We start from the raw sequence: 24566 nt of genomic DNA on the forward strand, positions 1-24566 counted from the left end.
CTGTGGATAAACATGATTTACTTTGATGAATAGGTCCCCCTTGGTGGTTTTCTAGATAAACCCTGTTGAAAACACAGATTCACCAAAACTCATGGAATTTATTAGTTTAAACCCCTATACCTATGTTTGGTGATGGAATTAAGTATATACGTTGGTTATATTGATGGTTTATAATTGATGTTAGTGAATGTCAACAATGTCCATCTTTTCTGACATGATTGAAAAGATCATGGATGTCTTTATGGATGATTTCTCTATCTATGGCAAGACATTCGATGACTGCCTAGAAAATCTAGATAAAGTACTTCAAAGATGTGAGGAGAAGCACTTAGCCCTAAATTGGGAGAAGTGCCACTTCATGGTTGGAGAGGGGATAGTTCTAGGCCATAGAGTGTCAGACCATGGGATAGAAGTGGATAAAGCAAAGATCAATGTGATCGAGCAACTTCCACCTCCCACTAATATTAAGGGAATTAGAAGCTTCTTAGGCTACGCCGGTTTCTATAGAAGGTTTATAAAAGACTTTTCTCAAATTGCTAGACCTTTAACTAGTTTGCTAGCAAAGGATATTCCTTTTAACTCTGATGATGAATGTCTAAATTCCTTCCATATATTGATAAAGGCTCTAGTTTTGGCCCTAGTCATACAACCCCCTAACTAGAGCTTACCTTTTGAAATAATGTGTGATGCTAGTGATTTTGCTGTTGGTGCTGTTCTTGGTCAAACTAAAGATAAGAAGCATTATGCCATTTCCTATGCTAGTAAAACTTTAATAGGACCACAACTTAATTATGCAACCACTGAAAAGGAGCTTTTGGCTATAGTTTTTGCCATAGATAAAATTAGATCATACTTAGTAGGGGCTAAGGTAATTGTTTATATAGACCATGCCACTTTGAAATACCTCCTTGCTAAGAAAGATGCTAAACCCCATTTGATCCGCTGGATTTTGTTACTCCAAGAATTTGACTTAGAAATAAAAGATAAAAAGGGAGTAGAAAATTCTATAGCAGATCACCTCTCACGCTTGCAATTTCATGGTAGTGACAACATCCCTATAAACGATTTCTTGTATGATGATACTCGTATAAAAGTTACACACATAAATCCTTGGTATGCAAACATCGTTAATTTCATAGTAACTGGCTATGTCCTGCCGGGTGAAAATAGGAAGAAATTGCTATACCAAAGTAGAACCCATTTATGGGATGATCCATATGTCTATAGAGTCTATTCGGACAGACTTCTTAGAAAGTGTGTCCGTTTAGAAGAAGCCACTAAAATCATAGAAAGATGTCACTCTACTGAATATGGAGGTCATTATGGAGCCTTTAGAACACATGCAAAAATTTGGCAAAGTGGTTTCTTTTGGCCCTCCATGTATGAAGACACAAAAGACTTTATTAGGACATGTACTAGGCATCAAAAACATGGAAATATAAACACCTGAGATGCTATGCCACTCACTAATAATCTCCAAGTAGAATTATTTGATGTTTGGGGAATAGACTTCATAGGACCATTCCCAAAGTCTTATGATTCTGAATACATCTTAGTGGCCGTTGATTATGTCTCAAAATGGGTAGAAGTCATACCATGCCGATTAGCTGATGCTAAGCATGCTAAGAAGATGTTTCAAGAAACTATCTTCCCCCGTTTTGGTGTCCCTAGGATGGTCATTAGTGATGGAGGACCTCATTTTATTGATAAAAACTTTAGGCGCTATTTGACTGGTGTGGCAGAACCTCCTAAGTTATAGGGCCCACATGCACCTGTCACTGTCCGATGACCTTTGACATCTATGCATATGTTTCCATGAACTTAAAAAGACTGTCGGGTGTCCTCAGGAACCCCGAATCATCCATGATTTCCGAGCAGGATCACGTTACAGAGTCATTGCAATATTACAACATTTATTCAAATATCAAAACCAGAGTAAAAACAGTGGAAGTCTTACGATAATATAGTTTACAAACTAGTTGTTTCAAACCTTACAAACTAAGTTCGATAATTATTACAAACCATAGTAGTAGTGGAGTGGCATAATTAATATAGACATATCACACAAAATAAACATCCTGCCCAAGGATCACACATTTACTTCTCATCGTCAGAACGAACGATAGTCATGCAGCACGATCCAAAACAGATCTGCTCATGAGGCTCACCTGCAACAAGGGGTCAACAAACCCTAAGTATGAAAGTACTCAACAAGACTTATCCGAAATATTAACTGATAAACTCAGTAATGTAGGCTTAGGGATTCAAGGTATAGCTTTAACAATGATCAAAGTTCTTTTGCGTAAAAGCTCTTTTAACAACATTCTTTATATAGAAAACTTCTCAAGAATTATATACAAAGCTAACACGATCCGCACTGAGATCATGAAACTTCATATCCAACACCTTCACAAGCCTTATTCAAGTTCCGGTTATTAATTCTACGATGATGAACAGTGAGTTGAGTCTCCTTAACCGAGGAGCAACGACGATTCGAACCAATTAAGCCCAGCTGGGGATTCTAGACCACACGACATATGCAGGTCCCCAACCTACATATACCAACCTACCCTCGGATCCCCTAAAACAAGAACGGGTCCGCGCCACCCGAGAACACAGTACTCCACCATTCCAGCCCATGGCCACGTGGGTACACGCTATTCCCGCCATCTCTCCACTCCCAGTGCGCGAGTAGCCATTCTCGTAATAGAATTGCCAAGTTCAGGCTTACCAGAGTATGTGGTTAGTACTACAAATTCTCACCTCATACAATTCAACAACGGACGTGCCTTAATCGACACAGGCGGAAATAACCCACTCACAAGACCTCCATGTCTTGTGGCTTACACACACCGAGTCCACCCGGTCTAGATTTATTACTCCACATTCCCATATCATGCTAACATAATTAACCAATGTTCCATTTGTTACTTGCAGGTGGCAGGTAGTCACCCGACTTTCATCGTTCTACGCATAGCTAAGCAAAACTAGGCATATACGAGTTTTAGACTGGTAATATGGTAAATATGGAATAACAAGGGTGGTAATGCACCAATTAGGCTCTTACTTAACTCCTAACCACTTAATGCAGTAACAGAAAGCAAAAGCAAAATTAATTTGAAAAACACAAGGTAGGGTTGTATGCATCCGGGGCTTGCCTTCGTTGACGGAAAAGTCCAGTTCCTGCAACGTTACACAAGGATTCGATCCGACCTCAATAGACGGATTAACCTCCTCAACAGCTTGATTAACTACCACGTTTTCACCTTCATTCACTACACGTAATAACAATGCCATGTTTAACCTGATGTGGAATACGAAACATGATGCTCGATGATGGATGCAAAATTAACAATTTGAATACAACTTTCCTTCGCGGTACAGTTGCAAGTCAAACAACTAAATATTTTTCATAACACATACATCAATTGCCAAGGATCATTATCAACTAATGACCCGAGGTCATCACTCAATCCAAAATTACAAACAAAACCTAAATCACTAAAGGTTACTATTTGCTTTTATGAATTAATTATTTAATTCAAAATTATGAAATAAATCAACTTATTCTAATTGAGCTCAAAATTTTAGTACATGTTCATCACATGATAAGTAAGTGGCAAAACAAATTTCATAATTTTTGGACAATTAAATAAGCCTAGAAAAATCATGGAAATCCATTTATTAATAAATTAAGCAATTTTTACCACATTCAAAAAGTACTGAAATATATTATTTCATATTTTTATTAAATACTATACATCACAGAGAAGTCACTCAAAAATTTTCATAATTTTTGGAGCTCTAAATAAATCTACACAAAAATAACAAAAATAGACACTATTCATTTAATTCTGAAAAATAGAAAATCCACTTAGAACGCTGAGTCACTGACACCCGGGTCCCACATGTCATCTTCAACCTCTGACGTTGACCATGGCAGTGACGGCTCTGACCGACGATTTCTCGTCGACGGTGAGTCCAACGGCGACGGCCAACGTACCAAAATGATCACCAAGACTAGGCGCATCGATTGACGTCCCTATCAGCACTGATTACGGCCCTATACTAGCTCGTCATCGGCCATGGCGAACGCGGTGGCATGGCAACACAATGCCGGTGATACGAAGCCAAAAACAGGGAAACAAAGGGCATGGGAAGGTCTAGTAGCTCACCACGAACACGCTGGAGCAAAGAACGAGACCAGATAAGCTACGATGACACGGGTCGACGTTGACAGCAGTCACGGCGGAGCAAAACGTCGTCAGCGATGGTGTACCGTCGTCAGTGGTCAAAATGAGCAACTAGCTATGGATTAAGTACTACATCATCGAGACGAAACAGAATCAACCAAAATCAGGGACGGAGATGCACCGTGGAGCTCTGGCCACGGCGAATCGTGCTCGGCGGAGGAGTTGCCGGCCGCGAGGAAGAAGACGATGCAACTCGAGTTCCCGACTTAGACTAGTTGAATTGGTGGGTTGGCTGGATGCGCAAGGATACAGCGGAGCTAGAGCACGCTTTGCTGCGATGGCATGGGCACTGGTTCGACGGCAAAAGCTCGACGGAGCTGTGGCGGCGGTGACTGGAAAACAGAGGAGAAAAGAAAACGAAGAACGATGACGGTGGCTGGCTTATAACGCGACCAAGGAAGCACAAAGAAGCCATGTGGAAGCCTTCGCCGTGCCAATGCGACGCCCAGACGGCCACGCGCGCGACTGGAAGCAAGCCGAAGCTCGTCGGCGGTGTAGCGCAAGCGGTGAACACTGTTCATCGAAATTACAAGTTTGCCATTCGCCAAAATTCACAAATTACTCCCAAATTTTCATAACAACTCAAAAATCTCCAAAAACAAAAGTTGTTCAAAATCAAAAGTTCTACAACTTTTCTTCTATAACCATCTCCTAATTCGGTCTAGATTTTGAAATAAACATTTGAATTTGAATAGGGAAATTTAATGAATTACGCCTTTTTGAATTACTCAAAATTTTTCTAAACAACTTGAAAAACTCCAAAAACAAACTTTGTATAACTTGCCAAGCTCTACACTTTTGCTTTTGGGCCCAACCCCAAAATATGCTTAGATTTTGAAATGGATTTTTAGGGTAGGGTTTAAATGTTGAAAAGCGGGGTTTTCTGGAAAAAAATTCAAAATCCAAACAAACATTGACTTGAGTCAAACAATACAATGCAACACGTACCACATAAATATAAACTTATTTTAGTGTATGCATCTCAAAGTTTCACCAAATGCCAAATGCTTTGCAATGCATATGATGACATGTCAGATTTTAATATTTAAACACCCGAGGTGTTACAACTGGCCAAGGAATTCAATATAGCATAGCCACACCGTACCATCCTCAAACTAGTGGGCAAGCTAAAACTTCTAATAAGCAAATTAAAAATATCTTATAGAAAACTATAGAAGAGATGGGGATAGGGTGGGAACATAAGTTGCTAGAAGCACTTTGGGCCTATAGAACTGCCTATAAAACACCTATTAGTATGTCTCCATACCAACTAGTGTATAGGAAGACTTGCCATCTCCCCATAGAACTAGAATTCAAAGCTCAATGGGCCATTAAGAAATGGAATATGTACCTAGATTTAGTAGGGCAAAATCAGAAAATACAAATCTCTGAGCTAGAAGAGTGGAGAGAAAACTCTTATCATAGTGCCAAACTCTATAAAGAGAGAATTAAACGATGGCATGATAAGAGGATTAAGAAAAAGGAGTTTAACCCTAGAGGTAAGGTGTTACTCTTTTACTCTAGGGTTCAACTTTTTAGGCATGGAAAGTTGCGGAGTAAATGGGATGGTCCTTTTAAAGTAGTTGCCACTTCACCACATGGAGCCATCATGCTGGAAAGTGATGAAGGCAACATTTTTAAGGTGAACGGTCAATGTTTAAAACTTTACTATGAATCCGACATGCAAGAATTAAAAGAGCTAGATATAATAGAGTTTATAACCTTCTAGCATCTATGCATGCTCTTGTGTTTTGAAATGGGCTAGGTAGTCTATTTGTATAAAAGGGATATGCGACCCCTTCCAACGCAAGAAAAAGGTATATTAGGGATTTTGGACCCCCATATGGCATGACTAGGGCATAGGGGAGGCAAAGGCCACCTAGGCCATGTCGCCCGGTGCCTCTGGGCCACCGCCCAGTGCCCTATTGGTGCCACCTGATGTCTAGGTGCATCCTATGTTATCCCACGTGCAAGGGGAGGATAATCCTTAGCATTTCCTTTGTTATCCCCATGTGTTTATCCGAGATTCCAACTGATTCTCATGATCCAAAGCATGAGATAATCATGGAAAGCCTCATCTCATTCACCTACCTCCCTATAAATACCACTGACCATTTCCTCCATCTCCATAGGCATTCCTTCCATTTCTCCACCTCCTAGGCGTAGCTCGCTAGTCATTCCACCATGGGTAGCAACCCTACAAAGAATAGTGTTGCGCTCACGCTTTGGTCGATGAGATTGATCAAGAGGGAATCCTAGAGGTGTAGCCGCTAGCCTACGCCACGCCATCGAAGAGCCCACTAGGGACTCCACCTGCTAGAAGCCTAAGGGGAGCTAACCCAGCGTCGGCCGGTGCCATGGCCTAGCCGCCCGGTGGCATGGGCCACCACTTGGCCCCCGTGAAGCACCCTTTCAACTCTCCTCTGCTCAGGCGACATCCCTAGCTGCTGGACTTCTCCATAAAAAAGCTCCACAACGACCAGCCCATCATGGTGCACCTCTACCCCACGTTGGATCTGCATATGCCCATGCCTGCCAATGAGCATCGTGCCCTAGTGATCTCTGATAAGTTGAAGGACAACCTTCCTCTCACGAATAGTGAGAGCACTCATAGCACCACCCCTAATCGCAAGAGGGTGAAGTATGAGATCATCAGGTGCCAACTCCCATCTGATCGACTCTAGCAATGCCAAGACTACAAAGGGGTCGCTGTCAGCCCCCTCTATGCGCCACCGTTTGACTCCTCTGTCCATTCGCGGATCTCCTAGGCAGATGGAGCACATCGAGGATGAGAAGGAGGAGCTCACCCTTGAGGGGCTTTAGGCTTAGCTACGTGCCCTCAAGAAGGAGAACCTGACCCTAGGGGAAAGTGTGGCAGAGCAGGAGCTTTGGTGCTTTGACATCAAGGACAAGATGGACGTACTTAGCAAGGGGCTCACCTTGAAGCTCAAGCGCCTATTCGAGGTCACGGGGAATGAGCACCTCTATGAGGTGCCACTCCCCTAGACCCCGTGGCCACTTAGGTTTTTAGATTAGGCGCTCTTAGGTTTATATTTCTTTTCCTTAGTTCGTTATAGGTTGTGTTAGGTTTGATTTGTTTGTGTTAGATTTGTTTTTAGTTTTCATCATTGTAAACAAGTGCCTAAAGAATAAATAAAGATAGTGTCCCATCTGCTAGTGTTTTCCCAGTAGTAAGACCTTGTTATTTTACCATTTGTCATTTTGAATAAAAGAAACAGATTACCAAAGAAGATAGTGTGGGGGAAGCCTCCATTTGGATCTTGACAGCTTCCCACAATCATGAAAGTACCATCACTAAGTTGTGCATGCACTGCAAACCACCTCGAGTGAAAGACCGATGTGAGGGGCCACTTGGGCCCACCGCCCGACGCCCTGCTACCGCTGCCGATGTGGCAAGGCTAGCCCTCGGGACCACCTTGATCCACCATGTAGGTTTTTAACTCTATTTTTCTCTAGTACATGATTTTCATGTTAAAATTGATTATTTCCATCTATACACACATGAAAATAAATTTATATAACTAAACATTTGACTATGTTGATCCATAAAATTTGATTAGTATAAATTTTATTCTATTCTCATGCTTATAACTTGTTATCTACTTTTGATTAGTATGGTCTACCTAAGTTGTTGATCTGTGAGATATAGTAGTGACATAGTTGCTTTTTCTTTACTCATAGCCTTGGAGATATTTGTTTTAAAAATAAATGCTATGATATCATGATTCCTCATGTGAGAAAAATGCCTACCAAAGCCAAAGTATATTTACTCATAAAACCATCACAAAATGCTATTTGATCTTACTTTGAGCTTTGCCAACCTTTGAGATCTAAGTAGAGAGTTGTGTCATGCTTTTATAACCAAGTCCACATATACCACCTCTCTAAGCTACTTCTACACTGGAAGGAGGCTCATTCATTCCACTATAAAGTCTTGTTTCTCCTTTTGAAAAAATATATACATACCTTCTACTTCCATAGAGGACATGGCTATCTAAAAAAAGAGAGAAAGAGAAAGAAAAGAAAGCTTGAGCACAAATGCTCATGAGTTCAGCTCTCTTCAAAAAAAAGAGAAGAGAAAGATAGCCATGCTCCCTGCAAGGAAAAGAGAAGAAGAGATAAGGAGAAAAGACATCATCCACCATCTTATCCACCCACATATCTTGGTTTATGATTGCATGACATGACCCTCCTAGGATCCATTGTTTAACTTAGCAAAATAAGTAGAACAAATATGCTTAGCTTTGATTCCTACCTATAAGCTCCACATAAGCTTTAGGATAGTAAAGGGCAAAATATTTTTTGCTCATGAGAGGACTACCACTAAACAGTTTTGAGTGACAAATAGAGCTCACATGTGGATATACATGAATCATGTTTTTCTTTCTTTGAAAAGCTAAACTTAAAAACTCCAAGGAATTTTGAGAAGGAAAGATGTAACTAATTTGATCATAGCTGTTCCACTTATCAACCACTCAAGGTTTGATCTTAGCCACCAGAAAGATCATAGGTATGAATATGAGTATTAGAATAATCTTTATACTTATTCAGGTTTTCAAGAGAAGAATATGTCAATCACCTATTATTTTACACTCTTTACTTAGGACAAGCAAAGGTTTAGTGTGGTGGAGCTTGTTGATGGCTCTTAACAACCTCTTTTGCCATCAACACTTAGCCATGGAATGCATAAAATCAAGCATGAAATGACATTTTATGTTTAGATTTCACTTGGTTCCACATGTATTGGAGAATTGTGATTGCAGGAACAAAATAGGTGAAAAGGAGCAAGAACATACCTTCTAGAAGCTATCCACATGGCTAGGAGAGGCAGTGCCCATAGGGGGGCACCGCTCGGTGCCAACATGGTGCCTCTTGGCCCCACCTAGCACCCTACCACGTCGTTGATCTGTGGGAGGGTGTCCTAGAGTGTTGTGGAGCGTTGATCCAATGTCGGTTCACTCAGTGGCTGAGATTCAGTTCGCTTGGATTGATGGGCCCATTGTCATAGAAAGAGGAGCTCCAAACCGACTTAAGCACCACCTTACCATGGGAATTTCAACATGTGCTATCTTTGCCACTGCCTTGGAGAGCTAACTAGCACCCTACGATGCAAGGTCGGTGGAACCAAGGGCCGAGCGGTGCCCCCTTGAGGCTACCTAGCACCCAAGTTTCCTCCACTGCCTTAGTGACTGCCTGTAAGTACACCCTACCTTAGTTGTACTATAAATAGAGGTCGTGAGCTCAGTTGTAAACAAACAAGTGAGAAAGAGCTCTCTAGAGAGTAGTTTAGCTTAGGTTAGCTAGTCTCTAGATTATAGAAAGAGAGAGATGGCGAGGAGAAGCTAGAGGAGGAGCGGTCTTGTTGGCATCCTCTTCTTCATGTAGCTCCGTGGCTCTTCTATGGTAATTCTGTTCCCATTCTTGCATTAAGTTTTGTTACATTTCTGTTGTTTATGGGTTTCACTGCTTGGTTAGAGTGCTCTAGTCTTATTTCATTGGGATCTAGATTACAGTAGTAAGCACATAGATTAAGCATGGTGCTTAGGCTATACCTTACCTATGTTTGTGGCTAAGTCTCTGAATAGATAGTGGTAGGTGGCAAGTAGTGATAGCCTTGTCCATCCTCTGTATTCCATGATAATAGGTTTAGTTATTAAATCGTATGGCTCATGGTAGACCTTGTCTAGTTAACCCTCCTAGTTGGTAGGTGAACTATGCCCTGAAGTAAACGACTGTTATTTACCATTCCTTGTTCAAGTAATAATTATAGGATAACCCATAGTATTCCACTCCTTTCCTCCCCAACATCCATAGGAACTCCATTAGTTCTAGATTTAGATTACTCCTTGTTCCCTGTGGATTCGATACCCAAGATTACTCCTTGGTGAAAAGCTACTCTGACAACCCTGAGCTTGTGGTCAATTTTGTTTGTGCCACCCCTAGTGTCAGCACGGGTGAGGCGCTCTCTCTCTACACTGTCAACCAGGACATCTATAGTGGTTAGGTATTTGATGAAAGGCACCCCCAATCACTGCTCGCCCTAGGAACTACTGCAACTATCTACTTGGAGGTGGCTTTTCCTCAATGCCTTCTTGCCCCTGTTTGATGGAAGGGACCATGAGGTCCTGGATGAACACTCTAGCTAAAACTTCTATTTAGGTTGACCCTAACTTCGATAGCTCATTGGCTGCTTGGTTGTTAGCTCAGACCATGTGGAGGTACTCGATTCCGTAGAACTTGTCTTTGAGTTTCCATATCACCACGCAGTATGCGTCCATCTTCTTGTTTGTGTAGTTCCAATCCTTGTTGAGTTGGTTCATCATGAGTGCAGAGTCACCATACACCATGAGGCGTTTAACGCCGAGCTCTACGGCTATACGGTGACCATGCAATGCCGCCTCATACTCAGTGGCATTGTTGGATGCCCAAAAATGGATACGGAGGACGGCGAAGCTTGTCCCTAGATGGAGAGATGAAGTATACACCTGCCCTAGTGCCATCGAGGTTTAGGGATCCATCAAAGTACATGGTCCAATGCTCAAGTGATCAACTGGGACAGGTGTCTGCATATCCGTTCACTCAGCGATGAAATCGGGCGAGCGCCTACAACTTGATCATCTGGCACTGCCTAAACTCGATGGTGTAGGTGCCAAGCTCAACCGCCCATTTAATGATGTAGCCACTAGCTTCCTTGTTGCGAAGGATGTCACCGAGTGGATACACAATAACCACTGCTATGGAGTAAGCCTTGAAGTAATGGTAGAGCTTTTGGGATGTGATCAAGATGGCGTAGAGCAGCTTTTTGACCTAAGGATAGTGAGTCTTAGACTCGTTCAGGACCTCACTGATGAAGTAGACTATTGATCGTTGTTGGTATATTTTAACGCACACAGATGAATCCGCAAGCTTTCGGATACCGCTATAGCTTCACCTAGAAGTATTCTAAGTATCGTATCTACAGGGAAACATGTGAGACTAACTACTGTCTAACTCAACTAGGGGTAGCAACAAGGTTAAGATAAATAGGAGCATAGAGAGGAAAACTAAGGTTCTCTAATTCTGACTTGGGTAAGCTATGTCTTCTACTATTCAACTAGGGACATTACTAGGGAAAGACACCAGCAGAGGATGCTTTCCTTCGCAACCGCATCCTACATGCCCTTACAAATGGGAGGTAGACTACAGAGGATTCAATGAGGCTATATGAGTCACCCTCGTGAGCTACCACTGATCCAGAATGTAGGATGCATCCACAAGTAACCAGACCCTAAGCACCATGCTTACACTACAATTACTACTTTACTCTTCCTGAATAAAGAATAAAGCACTCAAACAAGTTGTGGACCTAATGAATAATATAAACAAGAAGCTTACTTGAATTAGAAGTTGATTACTAGAGAAATCTTAGAGGCAAGCTCAGATAGAACTTGGATTCACCAAGGTACAAGCCATAGAGAGAGCACCGGTAGTCCGGCATCTCCTCCAAACTCTTCCCTCACTCTCCATCTCACTATTATTTATAAGACTAGATCCTATGAAGGACTAATCTTCTCTTGATAGCTGGCTCTGATCCTAATGAGGAGAATATAAATTAGGGTTTCAGGATTGCTCCAAGGAGGGGGGAGGGGCTAGTATATATAGGTGGGAGCATCAATTCTGGACCCTCGGATCAAATCGACTTGAAAGAATGGCGTAGATGCAATCTAGGAGGCGGTGGGAAACCGATGTATGAAGGAGGGGCTGACATGTGGGACCAAGGGTTGAACGGTCTATAGGTGGGGTCGGGTAGCCTCGCTTGGCAGCCTCTGCCCCTCTGCTTTGGCGTGGAGTCCTCTTGAGTCTTCTAGAGTCTTCTGGTGTCCATTTTGCTACGAATAAGCATGATTTGCTTTGACAAATAGGTCCTCCTTGTCGGTTTTCTGGATAAACCCTGCTAAAAACATAGATTCACCAAAACTCATGGAATTTGTCAGTTTAAACCCCTAAACCTATGTTGGTGATCCTTTTTATACATTTATATAAGTTATGTTGATGGTTTATGATTGATGTTAACGACCATCAACAAGCTCCCCCACACTTAACCTTTGCTAGTCCCTGAGCAAAGCCAAACTCAATAATGGATCAGGAGTTGCATCAATGTTTTGACTCCTCAAAAGTACACATGCGTTCAAACAAGAATTCTCCTTTGGGTTAGAATAAATTGATCTAACTTTCAAACTTACCAATATTACCATCGATCATGGGGCTCTGAGGGTCTTGAGTAATTGAAGGACAGAACAATCAAGTCAAGAACTATGTCTCAAGTTCTTTGTTCAACTATCATTCTGAAGTTTTTATAAATTTTCAAAAATAAAACTCAGAGATTCCAATGTATGACACTCTCAAGTCTCTCAATATATGTGGTATTTGTGGATCCTCACCAAATCAATAAAGATGTTATGCCTTTTTCTCTTCCTGCCACTAAGGCTTATTGTAACACCTCGGGTGTTTAAATACTAAAACCTGCCATGTCATCATATGCATTGCAAAGCATTTGGCATTTAGTGATAATTTTGATATGCATACACTAAAACAAGTTTATCTTTATGTGGTATGTGTTGAATTATATTGTTTGAATCAAGTTCAAAATTTGGTATGGATTTGAATTTTCAAGAAAACCCTGATTTTCAGCATTTAAATCCTACCCTAAAAACTCATTTCAATATCTAAGCATATTTTGGGGTTGAGTCTTAAAGCAAAAGTGTAGAGCTTGGCAAGTTATACAAAGTTTGTTTTTGGAATTTTCAAAGTTGTTATGAAAAATTTGAAGTAATTTGAAAAGGCGTAATTCGTTAAATGTCCCCTATTTGAATTCAAAAGTTCATTTCAAAATGTAGACCGAATTAGGGGATGGTTATAAAAGCAAAGTTGTAGAAATTTGAATTTTGAGCAACTTTTATTTTTGGAGATTTTTGAGTTGTTATACAAAATTTGGAGTAATTTGGATTTTAAAATGAATGGCAATTCTATAATTATAGTGAACAGTGTCACAACCACCGCCCCACCGCCGATGACCTTCTGCTTAGTTCTAGATGCGCCTGTGGCTGCTCTTGGCTTCACGCTGGCACGGAGAAGGCCATTGTGTGTCATCTCCTTGCTCTCTTGGCCGCTCTATAAAGCTCAGACGACGTCGCCGTTCTTCATTTCGTTGCTCTGTTTTTTCCGTCGCCTTACTCATCTCCAGCGAGCCCTCGTCGTCGAACCAGTGCCTCTGCCATCGTAGCAAAGCACTCAATAGCTTCACCTACTGCTTGCACACCTAGCCATCCAACTGTGGTCATCTGATTTCACTGGGAACCCATGGTGCGAACCCTTCTTCCTCACGGCCGGTAACCTCTCCGTCGCAGGCGCCTCTCCGTGGCCAGCGCTCTCCGGTGAGCCGTTGCCCTTGCTTTGTGTACCTACAGCTCCATCTCGATGCCATGGTGCTTATTACCTTGTTGCTTGCTCATTTTGTCCATCATAGTCGCCTGAGCGCCACCGTCGTCGTCGCTTGCTCTGCCATGGCCGCTGTCAACGTCGACCCACGTCACTGTTGCTTCTCCAGTCTCGCTCTTTGCTCCGACGTGTTCGTGGTGAGCTGCTGACCCTTCCCATGCCTTTTGTTTGATCTCTACCAGCCTTGTTTCGCCGGCGTAGTGTTGTCGAGCCGCCGCGTCCGCCATGGTCGGCGTTGAGCTTGTATAGAGCCGTAATCGGTACAAGTAGGGACATTAGTAGGTGCGCCCAGTCCTTGTGAACGTTTTGGTACCTTGGCCGTCGCCGTTGGACTCACCGTCGGTGAGTTTTCATCGGTCAGCGCCATCACCATCGTGGTCAAACGCGGGAGGTTAGGGTTGACAGGTGGGACCTGATGTCAGTGACTCAGCGTTCAAAATGAATTTTCTGTTTTTCAGATTTAAATGAATAGTGATGTGATTTGTTATTTTTGTGTAGATTTAATTAGAGCTCCAAAAATTATGAAAATGTTTGTGTGACCTCTCTATGATGAATACTATTTAGGAAAAATATGAAATGTTATTTTTCAGCAATTTTTAAAAGTGATAAAAATTGCTCAATTAATTAATAAATGGGTTTCCATGATTTTTCTAGGCTTAATTAATTATCCAAAAATTATGAAAATTGTTTTGTCACTTAGTTATCATGTGATGAACATTTACAAAAATTTTAAGCTCAATTGGAATAAGTTGATTTATTTCATAATTTTGAATTAAATAATTAATTCATAAAAGCAAATAGTAACCTTTAATAATTTAGGTTTTGTTTGAAATTTTGGATTGAGTGATGACCTTGAATCATTAGTTGGTAATGATCCTTGGCAATAGATGTATGTGTTACAAAAAAGGTTTAGTTCGGTTGACTTGCAACTGTACCGCGTAGGAAAGTTGTATTCGAATTGTTAATTTTACATCCATCATCAAGCATCATGTTTCGTATTCCATATCATGTTAAACATGGCATTGTTACTACGTGTAGTGAACGAAGGTGAACACATGGTAGTTAATCAAGTTGCGGAGGAGGTTAATCCGTCTATTGAGGTCGGATCTGATACTTGTGGAACGTCGCAGGAACCTAACTTTTCCGTCAACGAAGACAAGCCCCGGATGCATTTAACCCTACCTTATGTTTTACAAATTTTATCGCTTTTGCTTTTCTTTACTGCATTAAGTGATTAGGAGTCAAGTGGAAACCTAATTGGTGCATTACCAACCTTGTTTTTTTCCATATCTACCTTGATTACCTATTTTATTCATAAATGTCTAGATATGCTTAGTCATGCTTAGTCGGGTGATTACCAGTCACCTAAGAATTTTAAATGGATCTTTGGTTACTTATGTTATCATGAGATATGAGCATGGAAGCAATAAATCTAGACCGGGCGGACTCGGTGTGTGAGAGCCACAAGACATGGAGGCCTTGTGAGCGGCTTCTTTCCGCCTGTGTCGATTAAGGTCCGTCTGTTGTTGAATTGCATGAGATGAGACTTTGTAGTTCTAACCACATACTCCAATAAGCCTTAACTCGGCGATTCTATTATGAGAATGGCTACTCGTGCACTAGGAGTGGAGAGATGGCGTGAATAGCGTGTACCCACGTGGCAATGGGCTAGATTGGTGGAGTACTGTATTCTCGGGTGGCATGGACCCGTTCTTGTTTTAGGAGACCCAAGAGTTGGTTGATATATGTAAGTCGGGGACCTGCATATGCCATGTGGTCTGGAATCCCTAGCTAGGTTTGAATCGGTTCGAATCATCGTTGCTCCTCGGTTATGGAGACTCAACTCACTGTTCATCATCGTAGTTAATAACTAAAACTTGAGATGGATTTGAGAAAGAGTTTGATATGAAGTTCATGATCTCATTACAGATCATGGCAGATTCATATATTGTTCTTATGAAGTTTAAATGGTGAAATACTAAAATTTTGTTAAAGAGCTTTTACGCAAAAGAACTTTGAGTATTGCTAAAGCCATACCTTGAATCCCTGAGCCTGCATTCCTAAATCTTTTCAGTTTTATTTCAGTTAAGTCTTGTTGAGTACTTTTGAACTCAGGGTTCGTTGACCCTTGTTGCAGGTGAGCCTCATGAGCAGGTCTATTTTGGACCTTGCTACATGACTATTGTTCAGGTTGATGATAATAAATGAATGTGTGATCCTTGGGCAGGATGCTTATTTTGTGTGTTATGTTTATATTAATTATGCCACTCCACTACTACTATGGTTTGTAATAATCATCGAACTTATCCTGTAAGGTTTGAAACAACTAGTTTGTAAATTAAGTTATCGTAAGACTTCCGCTATTTTACTCTGATGTATATATTTGAATAAATATTGTAATACTGCAATGACTTTGTAATGTGATCCTGCTTGGAAATTGTGGATGATTCGGGGTTCCCCAAGGACACCTGACAAACTTCTTAAGTTACCAGGAACATATGCATATTTGTCAAAGGTCGTTGGACAGTGACAAGTGCATGTGGGTCCTATAATTGAGGAGGTTCTGCCATAGAAAGGCCGTTGGACTGTGGTTATGTACCTTATAAGCTTTGATGTTTTTGTTTGTAAGAACGATTCATGCATCATGATTAATTGACTTGTTAGTTCCTTCACCCTGAGTCTGGGTTGGGTAGTGAGTTTGAGTTGAGTTATGTAATCCATCCTATCTGCTCTTTAGATTTTGATCTAATGGTCTTAATTGGATTAATCTTGCTTCCTACAGTATGGCTCGCACCAAGGTAACGCCCCGTAAGTCCATTGGACCTAAAGGAATTCCTCGTCACTAGCTTGCCCCTAGAAATGATGGTGCTAGCAGTAGCAGCTCTAGACCAGATCCCTAGGCAGAGATACACAGGCTTTCAACAGAGTTAGCACAGGCTACTAGGGATAGAGCCTTGGATACTATCCGGCTGGGCAAGTTAAAGGAGCAATTGAAGTGTAGCACCACTGCTCATAAGAACTACGAGCGTATGTTAGTTCGTATGGTGGAAGGGAGAAATGAGGCTTGGCATAGGGAAGATGTAGCTAGAGCTAGAGTGCATGAACTAGAATATTATGTAGAAGATTTAGAAGAACATAATACTACTTTGCATGAAGAAGTCCATAGGCTGAGCAACCTCCTAGATCCAAATCATGTACCTCAAGCTGATGCAATGGACCCCGGTGTCACCATTGCTAATGATGATGAACTTGAAGAGGAAGAAGAAGAAGAAGAAGATCCAGAAGAATTAGTGATGGTTGATGAAAGTGATAATGAAGGCGGAAATGTTTTCGTAATGGATACCGATCACAAGGTTTGATGTGGTCAAGGAGAAGAGTAGAGTTGTAAAATAGGAGATCTAGTTAAGTTAAGTAGTCTTATTTAGGTGCAGGTTTGTGCTTAAATAAGTAAACCCAATGTAATGTGTTTGTAGTGAGCTCTTTTATATCTTAATAAAAGCTTGTGAGTAAAGTTTGTTTTATTATGAATAGATGCCTCGTACTCGTGCTTCGGATATTCCTGGTTCTTCGCATGAAGAGGGTGGTGTTCCTGATCCACCACTAGTTCCGCCAACTTTAGCTGATGCTATAGCAGCACTAGTCCATGTGACCATAGAAAATGCTCGATTGCTTCGAGAGATAGCTCAGAGTAATCAGAATATGGTGCATAATCAGAATATGGTGCAAGGAAACTGTGGCCGCAATCATAACAAGCAGGAGGCTACGTATGTTGATTTTATAGATACAAGACCCCCAGTGTTCACTAAGGCAGATGAACCACTAGAGGCTAATGATTGGCTTTGGACCATGGAGCAGAAATTTGATCTTATTCCATGCACAGAGATGCAGAAGCCTGTCTTTGCTACCCAACAACTTAGAGGTGCAGCAAGTGCCTGGTGGGCAAATCTAGTGGCTATGCAACCAGCTAGCATTCTAATAACTTGGGTTGAGTTTTGTACTACCTTTAGTGCTCATTATATTCTAGAAGGAGTGATGGCCATGAAGCTGGATGAGTTCCTTGCTTTGAAGCAAGGGGATCAAATGGTTATGCAATATGTGGGTAGATTCAATCACCTGTCATAGTATGCATCTGAACATGTCAATACAGATGCTAAGAAAAAGAAATGGTTCATGAGAGGACTGAATACCAAATTATAGACAATGATGACGGCATGTGCCAATGTTACTTATCATGAGGTAGTGAATATTGCAATTGCTTCTGAGGAAAAGTATCGGCAGCATAAGGAGATCAAGAAAAAGAAGAGTGTGCCATCTAGATCTTTTGGTGGAAATCAAAAGAGGCAAAAGATAGTCTATCATCCAGTCAACCATTATCGTCCGCTATAGTTTCAAGCCGAGCAATAGTCAAATGTCTATCCTGCTATAACTTACCCAAATTCACAGCAGACAAATGCTCCTGGTGGCAATGCTCCAACATCCTAGGGTCACAATTATCCATGTTACAATTGTGGAAGGAATGGTCACTTCTCTAGGGAATGTCTGTATCCCAAGCAAGCTAATCAAAATTATTAGAAGGCCCCTGCCAATCAACAATAGGGTCCAGCATAGAACAAGAACCACAATCAGAATGCTCAGAAGGGCAAAGATGAAAGGAAGACAGGACGGGTGTTCTATATTCAAGCTAGAGAAATTTTGGAAGGGGAGCCAATGATGATGGGTATGTTTCCTATCGCCGATCACCCTACTGTTATGCTTTTTGATTCTAGTGCATCTCATTCATTCATCAATAGAACCTTTGTCGTAGAGCATGCAATTCCAATTGGGGAAACAAAGGAAATCTTCTTTATACAGTCGCCCAGGGGACGTCTTTGTACTAAGGAAATGGTATACTAGGTACCCATAAACCTAGGTGGGCATATTTTTCCCACTACCATGATTATTATCAAGGATCAAGATATAGATGTGATCTTAGGAATGAATTGGATGTATCAACATAAGGCTGTTATAGATGCTTTGCATAGGACAATAAGGGTGAGTTTGCCTGATAGTAGTTCTCAGCTTCTTATCCAACTTCCAACCTTAAGGAGATCAGTGGAAAGAGTTTGTGTAACTTTTGTCAAGGAGATTAGAGATATTCCAGTAGTTTGTGAATTCCCTGATGTTTTCCTGAGGATTTATTCGGTCTACCACCAGATAGGGATGTTCAGTTTAACATAGAGTTAAAGCCTGGAACAGCTCTGATCTCTCGGAGAGCTTATAAGATGCCTCCCAAGGAATTAGCCGAGTTGAAGACTCAGTTGCAAGAGTTGATTGAGAAAGGGTTTATTCAACCTAGTTCATCACCTTGGGGATGCCTTGTAATTTTTGTGAAAAAGAAAGATGAGACCCTGAGGTTATGTGTTGACTATTATCCGTTGAATGAAGTGACCATTAAGAATAAGTATCCCTTACCTCGGATAGACTTGCTTTTTGATCAACTGGCTAGAACCAAAGTTTTCTCCAAGATTGATTTAAGGTCAGGCTATTACCAAATCAAGATTAAGCCTGAAGATATTCCCAAAATGGCATTTACCACAAGATATGGATTATATAAATACTTGGTAATGTCTTTTGGTTTGACAAATGCCCCAGCTCATTTCATGTATCTGATGAATTCAGTGTTCATGCCTGAGCTAGACAAGTTTGTGGTGGTGTTTATTGACGATATCCTAGTTTATTCCAAGAACAAGAAGGAACACACGGAACATCTCAGAATTGTCTTGACCCGCTTAAGAGAACATCAACTATATGCCAAATTTAGTAAGTGTGACTTCTGGCTTAAGGAAGTATAGTTTCTTGGACATGTCTTATCAGCTGAAGGAGTTGCTATTGATCCAAGCAAAGTTAAGGATGTGCTTGATTGGAAACCACCAACCACTGTTCATCAGGTTCGGAGTTTTCTAGAAATGGCAGGGTATTACCGTCGTTTTATTCCAGATTTCTCTAGAGTATCCAAGTCCATTACTGGGTTGTTGAAGAACCAAGCCAAGTTTGTCTGGTCATCTAAATGTGAAGAAGCTTTCTAGACTTTGAAGAGACTGTTAACCACTCCACCAGTATTAGCCCAACCTGATATCGAGAAGTCATTTGATGTTTATTGTGATGCTTTGGGTATTGGCATTAGATGTGTATTGATGCAAGAAGGCAGAGTTATTGCATATGCTTCTAGACAACTAAAGCAACATGAAGAGCACTATCCCACTCATGATCTAGAGTTAGCAGCAGTTGTCCATGCTCTGAAGATTTGGAGGCATTACCTGCTTAGTAATACATGTCATATTTACACAGATCACAAGAGTTTAAAGTATATCTTAACTCAATCAGATTTGAACATGCGACAGAGAAGATGGTTAGAATTGATTAAGGATTATGACTTGGAAGTACATTACCATCCTGGTAAAGCAAATGTAGTTGTAGATGCCCTCAGTCGAAAGAGCCATTGCAATTATCTGACAGTAAGAACAATGGGTTTGACTTTATGCCAAGAGATGGAAAAGTTGAGTATAGGGGTAATTCAACAAGGTAGTTTGACCAATATAACTGTTGAAGCCACTATTCAAGATTAGATTATTGCTGCTCAAAAAGAAAACAAGGGTATAGCCCATATCAAAGAAAGAATCAAGGATGGGAAAGCAGAATGCTTCAAAGTAGATGATGAAGGTGTGTTATGGTTCAAGGATCGCTTAGTGGTACCAAAGGTTCTAGAGTTGCGACAGTCCATTTCTTGAAGAAGCCCATGCTACTAGGTTATCAATTCATCCGGAAAGTAATAAGATGTACCATGACTTGAAACAAAGGTTTTGGTGGACCAAAATGAAGATAGAAATTGCCCGGTATATAGCCAAGTGTGATACTTGTCAAAAGGTGAAAGCTATACATTTGAGATCTGCTGGAGAGTTACATCCATTACCTATTCTAGCTTGGAAGTGGGAGGATATTAGTATGGATTTTATTGTTGGTCTACCCAAGACATCAAAAGGTTTTGATTCAATATGGGTCATTGTAGATCAGCTAACTAAGTCAGCACATTTTCTTCCAGTCAAGTGTATATATCCTACTATCCAGTGTGCCAAGATGTATCTAGCAAGAATCATGAGTCTACATGGAGTACCAAGGACCATAGTGTCAGATCGGGGTACATAGTTTGTCTCCAGCTTTTGGAAACACTTGCATACTTTGTTAGGTACCAAACTACTATATAGTATAGCTTATCATCCACAAACCGATGGTTAGACTGAAAGGGTCAATCAAGTACTTGAAGATATGTTAAGGTGTTTTGTCCTTAACTATTCCAAGAAGTGGGACGAATGTCTGCCTTTGGCTGAGTTCTCATACAATAATAGTTATCAAGAGAGCATTAGAATGGCTCCATTTGAAGCACTCTATGGTCATAGATGCAGAACATCATTGAGTTGGTCTGAACCTAGAGAAAGAAGATTCTTTGGAGTTGACCTCGTGAAAGAAACAGAAGACAAGGTTAGGCAAATACAAAGTAATTTGAAGATAGCTCAGTCCCGACAAAAGAGTTATGTAGATAAACGACGTAGACCATTGGTGTTTAACAAGGGAGATTTTGTATATCTGAAGGTACCACCGATGAAGGGGGTTACTCATTTTGGTGTTAAAGGCAAGTTGGCACCTCGATATATTAGGCCATTTCAAATTTTAGAGAGGTATGGAAAAGTGGCATATCGCTTGAAACTACCCGAACATCTTTCAGCTATGCATGATGTGTTCCATGTTTCTCAATTAAAGAAGTGTCTCCAAGTGCCTGAGCAGAATGTTGAGGTTGAAGGAATGGAACTTGAACCAGATTTGACCTATTCCGAATATCCTATCAGAGTTCTAGATCAGAAAGATCATGTTACACGAAGAAGGACAATCAAGTTCTACAAGATACAATGAAATCAACATTCCAAAGAAGAAGCTACTTGGGAATCCAAAGATTACTTGCTAGAAAAATTTCTAGAGTTTCTTGCGTCAATATAGAGTAATGTTAGCTGAGCTCGGTTGTTACAAATTGTGTTTTGTAAAGGAACCTCAGCTGTTTTATGGACAAGTGTTGGATGTTTTTGGACTGACATGTTTCCTTTTCCATTACTTACCCTATGGCTTTGAATCTCGGGATGAGATTTCTTTTAGGGGGAAGGATTGTAACACCTCGGGTGTTTAAATACTAAAACCTACCATGTCATCATATGCATTGCAAAGCATTTGGCATTTAGTGAAAATTTTGATATGCATACATTAAAACAAGTTTATCTTTATGTGGTATGTGTTGAATTGTATTGTTTGAATCAAGTTCAAAATTTGGTATGGATTTGAATTTTCAAGAAAACCATGATTTTTAGCATTTAAATCCTACCCTAAAAACTCATTTCAAAATCTAAGCATATTTTGGGGTTGAGTCTTAAAGCAAAAGTGTAGAGCTTGGCAAGTTATACAAAGTTTGTTTTTGGAATTTTCAAAGTTGTTATGAAAAATTTGAAGTAAATTGAAAAGGCGTAATTCGTTAAATGTCCCCTATTTGAATTCAAAAGTTTATTTCAAAATGTAGACCGAATTAGGGGATGGTTATAAAAGAAAAGTTGTAGAACTTTGAATTTTGAGCAACTTTTATTTTTGGAGATTTTTGAGTTGTTATATAAATTTCGGAGTAATTTGGATTTTAAAATGGATGACAATTCTATAATTATAGTGAATAGTGTCATGACCACCGCCCCACTGCCGGCGACCTTCTGCTTGGTTCCAGACATGCCTGTGGCTACTCTTGGCTTCACGCTAGCGTGGAGAAGGCCACTGCGTGCTGTCTCCTTGCTCTCTTGGCCGCTCTATAAAGCTCAAACGACGTCGTTGTTCTTCATTTCGTTGCTCTATTTTTCCTGTCGCCTTGCTCATCTCCGGCGAGCCCTCATCGTCGAACTAGTGCCTCAGCCGTCGCAACAAAGTGCTCAATAGCTTTGCCTACTCCTTGTGTGCCTAGCCATCTAACTGTAGTCCTCTGATTTCACCAGGTACCAGCGGTGCGAACCCTTCTTCCTCGCATCCGGCATCCTCTCCGTCATAGGCGCCTCTCCGTGGCCAGTGCTCTCCGGTGAGTCGTTGCCCTTACTTTGTGTACCTATAGCTCCGTCTCGATGCCGTGGTGCTTATTACCTTGTTGCTTGCTCATTTTGTCCATCATAGTGGCCTGAGTGCCACCGTCGTCGTCGCTTGCTCCGCCGTGGCCGCTGTCAACGTCGACCCGCGTCACCGTTGCTACTCCAGTCTCGCTCTTTGCTCCGACGTGTTCGTGGTGAGCTGCTGACCCTTCTCGTGCCTTTTATTTGATCTCTACCAGCCTTGTTTCACCGGCATAGTGTCACCAAGCCGCCGCGTCCGCCATGGTCGGTGTTGAGCTTGTATAGAGCCGTAATTAGTACAAGTAGGGACATCAATAGGTGCGCCTAGTCCTAGTGAACGTTTTGGTACCTTGGTCGTTGCCTTTGGACTCACCATCGGTGAGTTTTCGTCGGTCAGCGCCGTCGCCATCGTGGTCAAACACGGGAGGTTAGGGATGACAGGTGGGACCCGATGTCAGTGACTCAGCGTTCAAAATGAATTTTCTGTTTTTCAGATTTAAATGAATAGTGATGTGATTTGTTTTTTATGTAGATTTAATTAGAGCTCCAAAAATTATGAAAAGTTTTGTGTGACCTCTCTGTGATGAATCCTATTTAGGAAAAATATGAAATGTTATTTTTTAGCAATTTTTAAATGTGATAAAAATTGCTCAATTAATTAATAAATGGGTTTCCATGATTTTTCTAGGCTTAATTAATTATCCAACAATTATGAAAATTGTTTTGCCACTTAGTTATCATGTGATGAACATTTACAAAAATTTTAAGCTCAATTGGAATAAGTTAATTTATTTCATAATTTTGAATTAAATAATTAATTCATAAAAGCAAATAGTAACCTTTAATAATTTAGGTTTTGTTTGAAATTTTGGATTGAGTGATGACCTTGAATCATTAGTTGGTAATGATCCTTGGCAATTGATGTATGTGTTATGAAAAAGGTTTAGTTCGGTTGACTTGCAATTGTACCGCGTAGGAAAGTTGTATTCGAATTGTTAATTTTACATCCATCATCAAGCATCATGTTTCGTATTCCGCATCATGTTAAACATGGCATTGTTACTACATGTAGTGAACGATGGTGAACACGTGGTAGTTAATCAAGTTGTGGAGGAGGTTAATCCGTCTGTTGAGGTCGGATTTGATACTTGTGGAACGTCGTAGGAACCTAACTTTTCTATCAATGAAGGCAAGCCCCAAATGCATTTAACCCTACCTTATGTTTTACAAATTTTATCGCTTTTGCTTTTCTTTACTACATTAAGTGATTAGGAGTCAAGTGGAAACCTAATTGGTGCATTACCAACCTTGTTTTTTTCCATATCTACCTTGATTACCTGTTTTATTCGTAAATGTCTAGATTTGCTTAGTCATGCTTAGTCAGGTTATTACCTATCACCTGAGAATTTTAAATGGATCTTTGGTTACTTATGTTATCATGAGAGATGAGCATGGAAGCAATAAATCTAGACCGGGTGGACTCAGTGTATGAGAGCCATAAGACATGGAGGTCTTGTGAGTGGCTTCTTTTCGCCTATGTCGATTAAGGTCCATCCGTTGTTGAATTTCATGAGATGAGACTTTGTAGTACTAACCACATACTTCGGTAAGCCTTAACTCGGTGATTCTATTACAAGAATGGCTACTCATGCAC

Source organism: Miscanthus floridulus, chromosome 17 (assembly GCF_019320115.1).
Source record: "Miscanthus floridulus cultivar M001 chromosome 17, ASM1932011v1, whole genome shotgun sequence".
Taxonomy (NCBI): Eukaryota; Viridiplantae; Streptophyta; class Magnoliopsida; order Poales; family Poaceae; genus Miscanthus; species Miscanthus floridulus.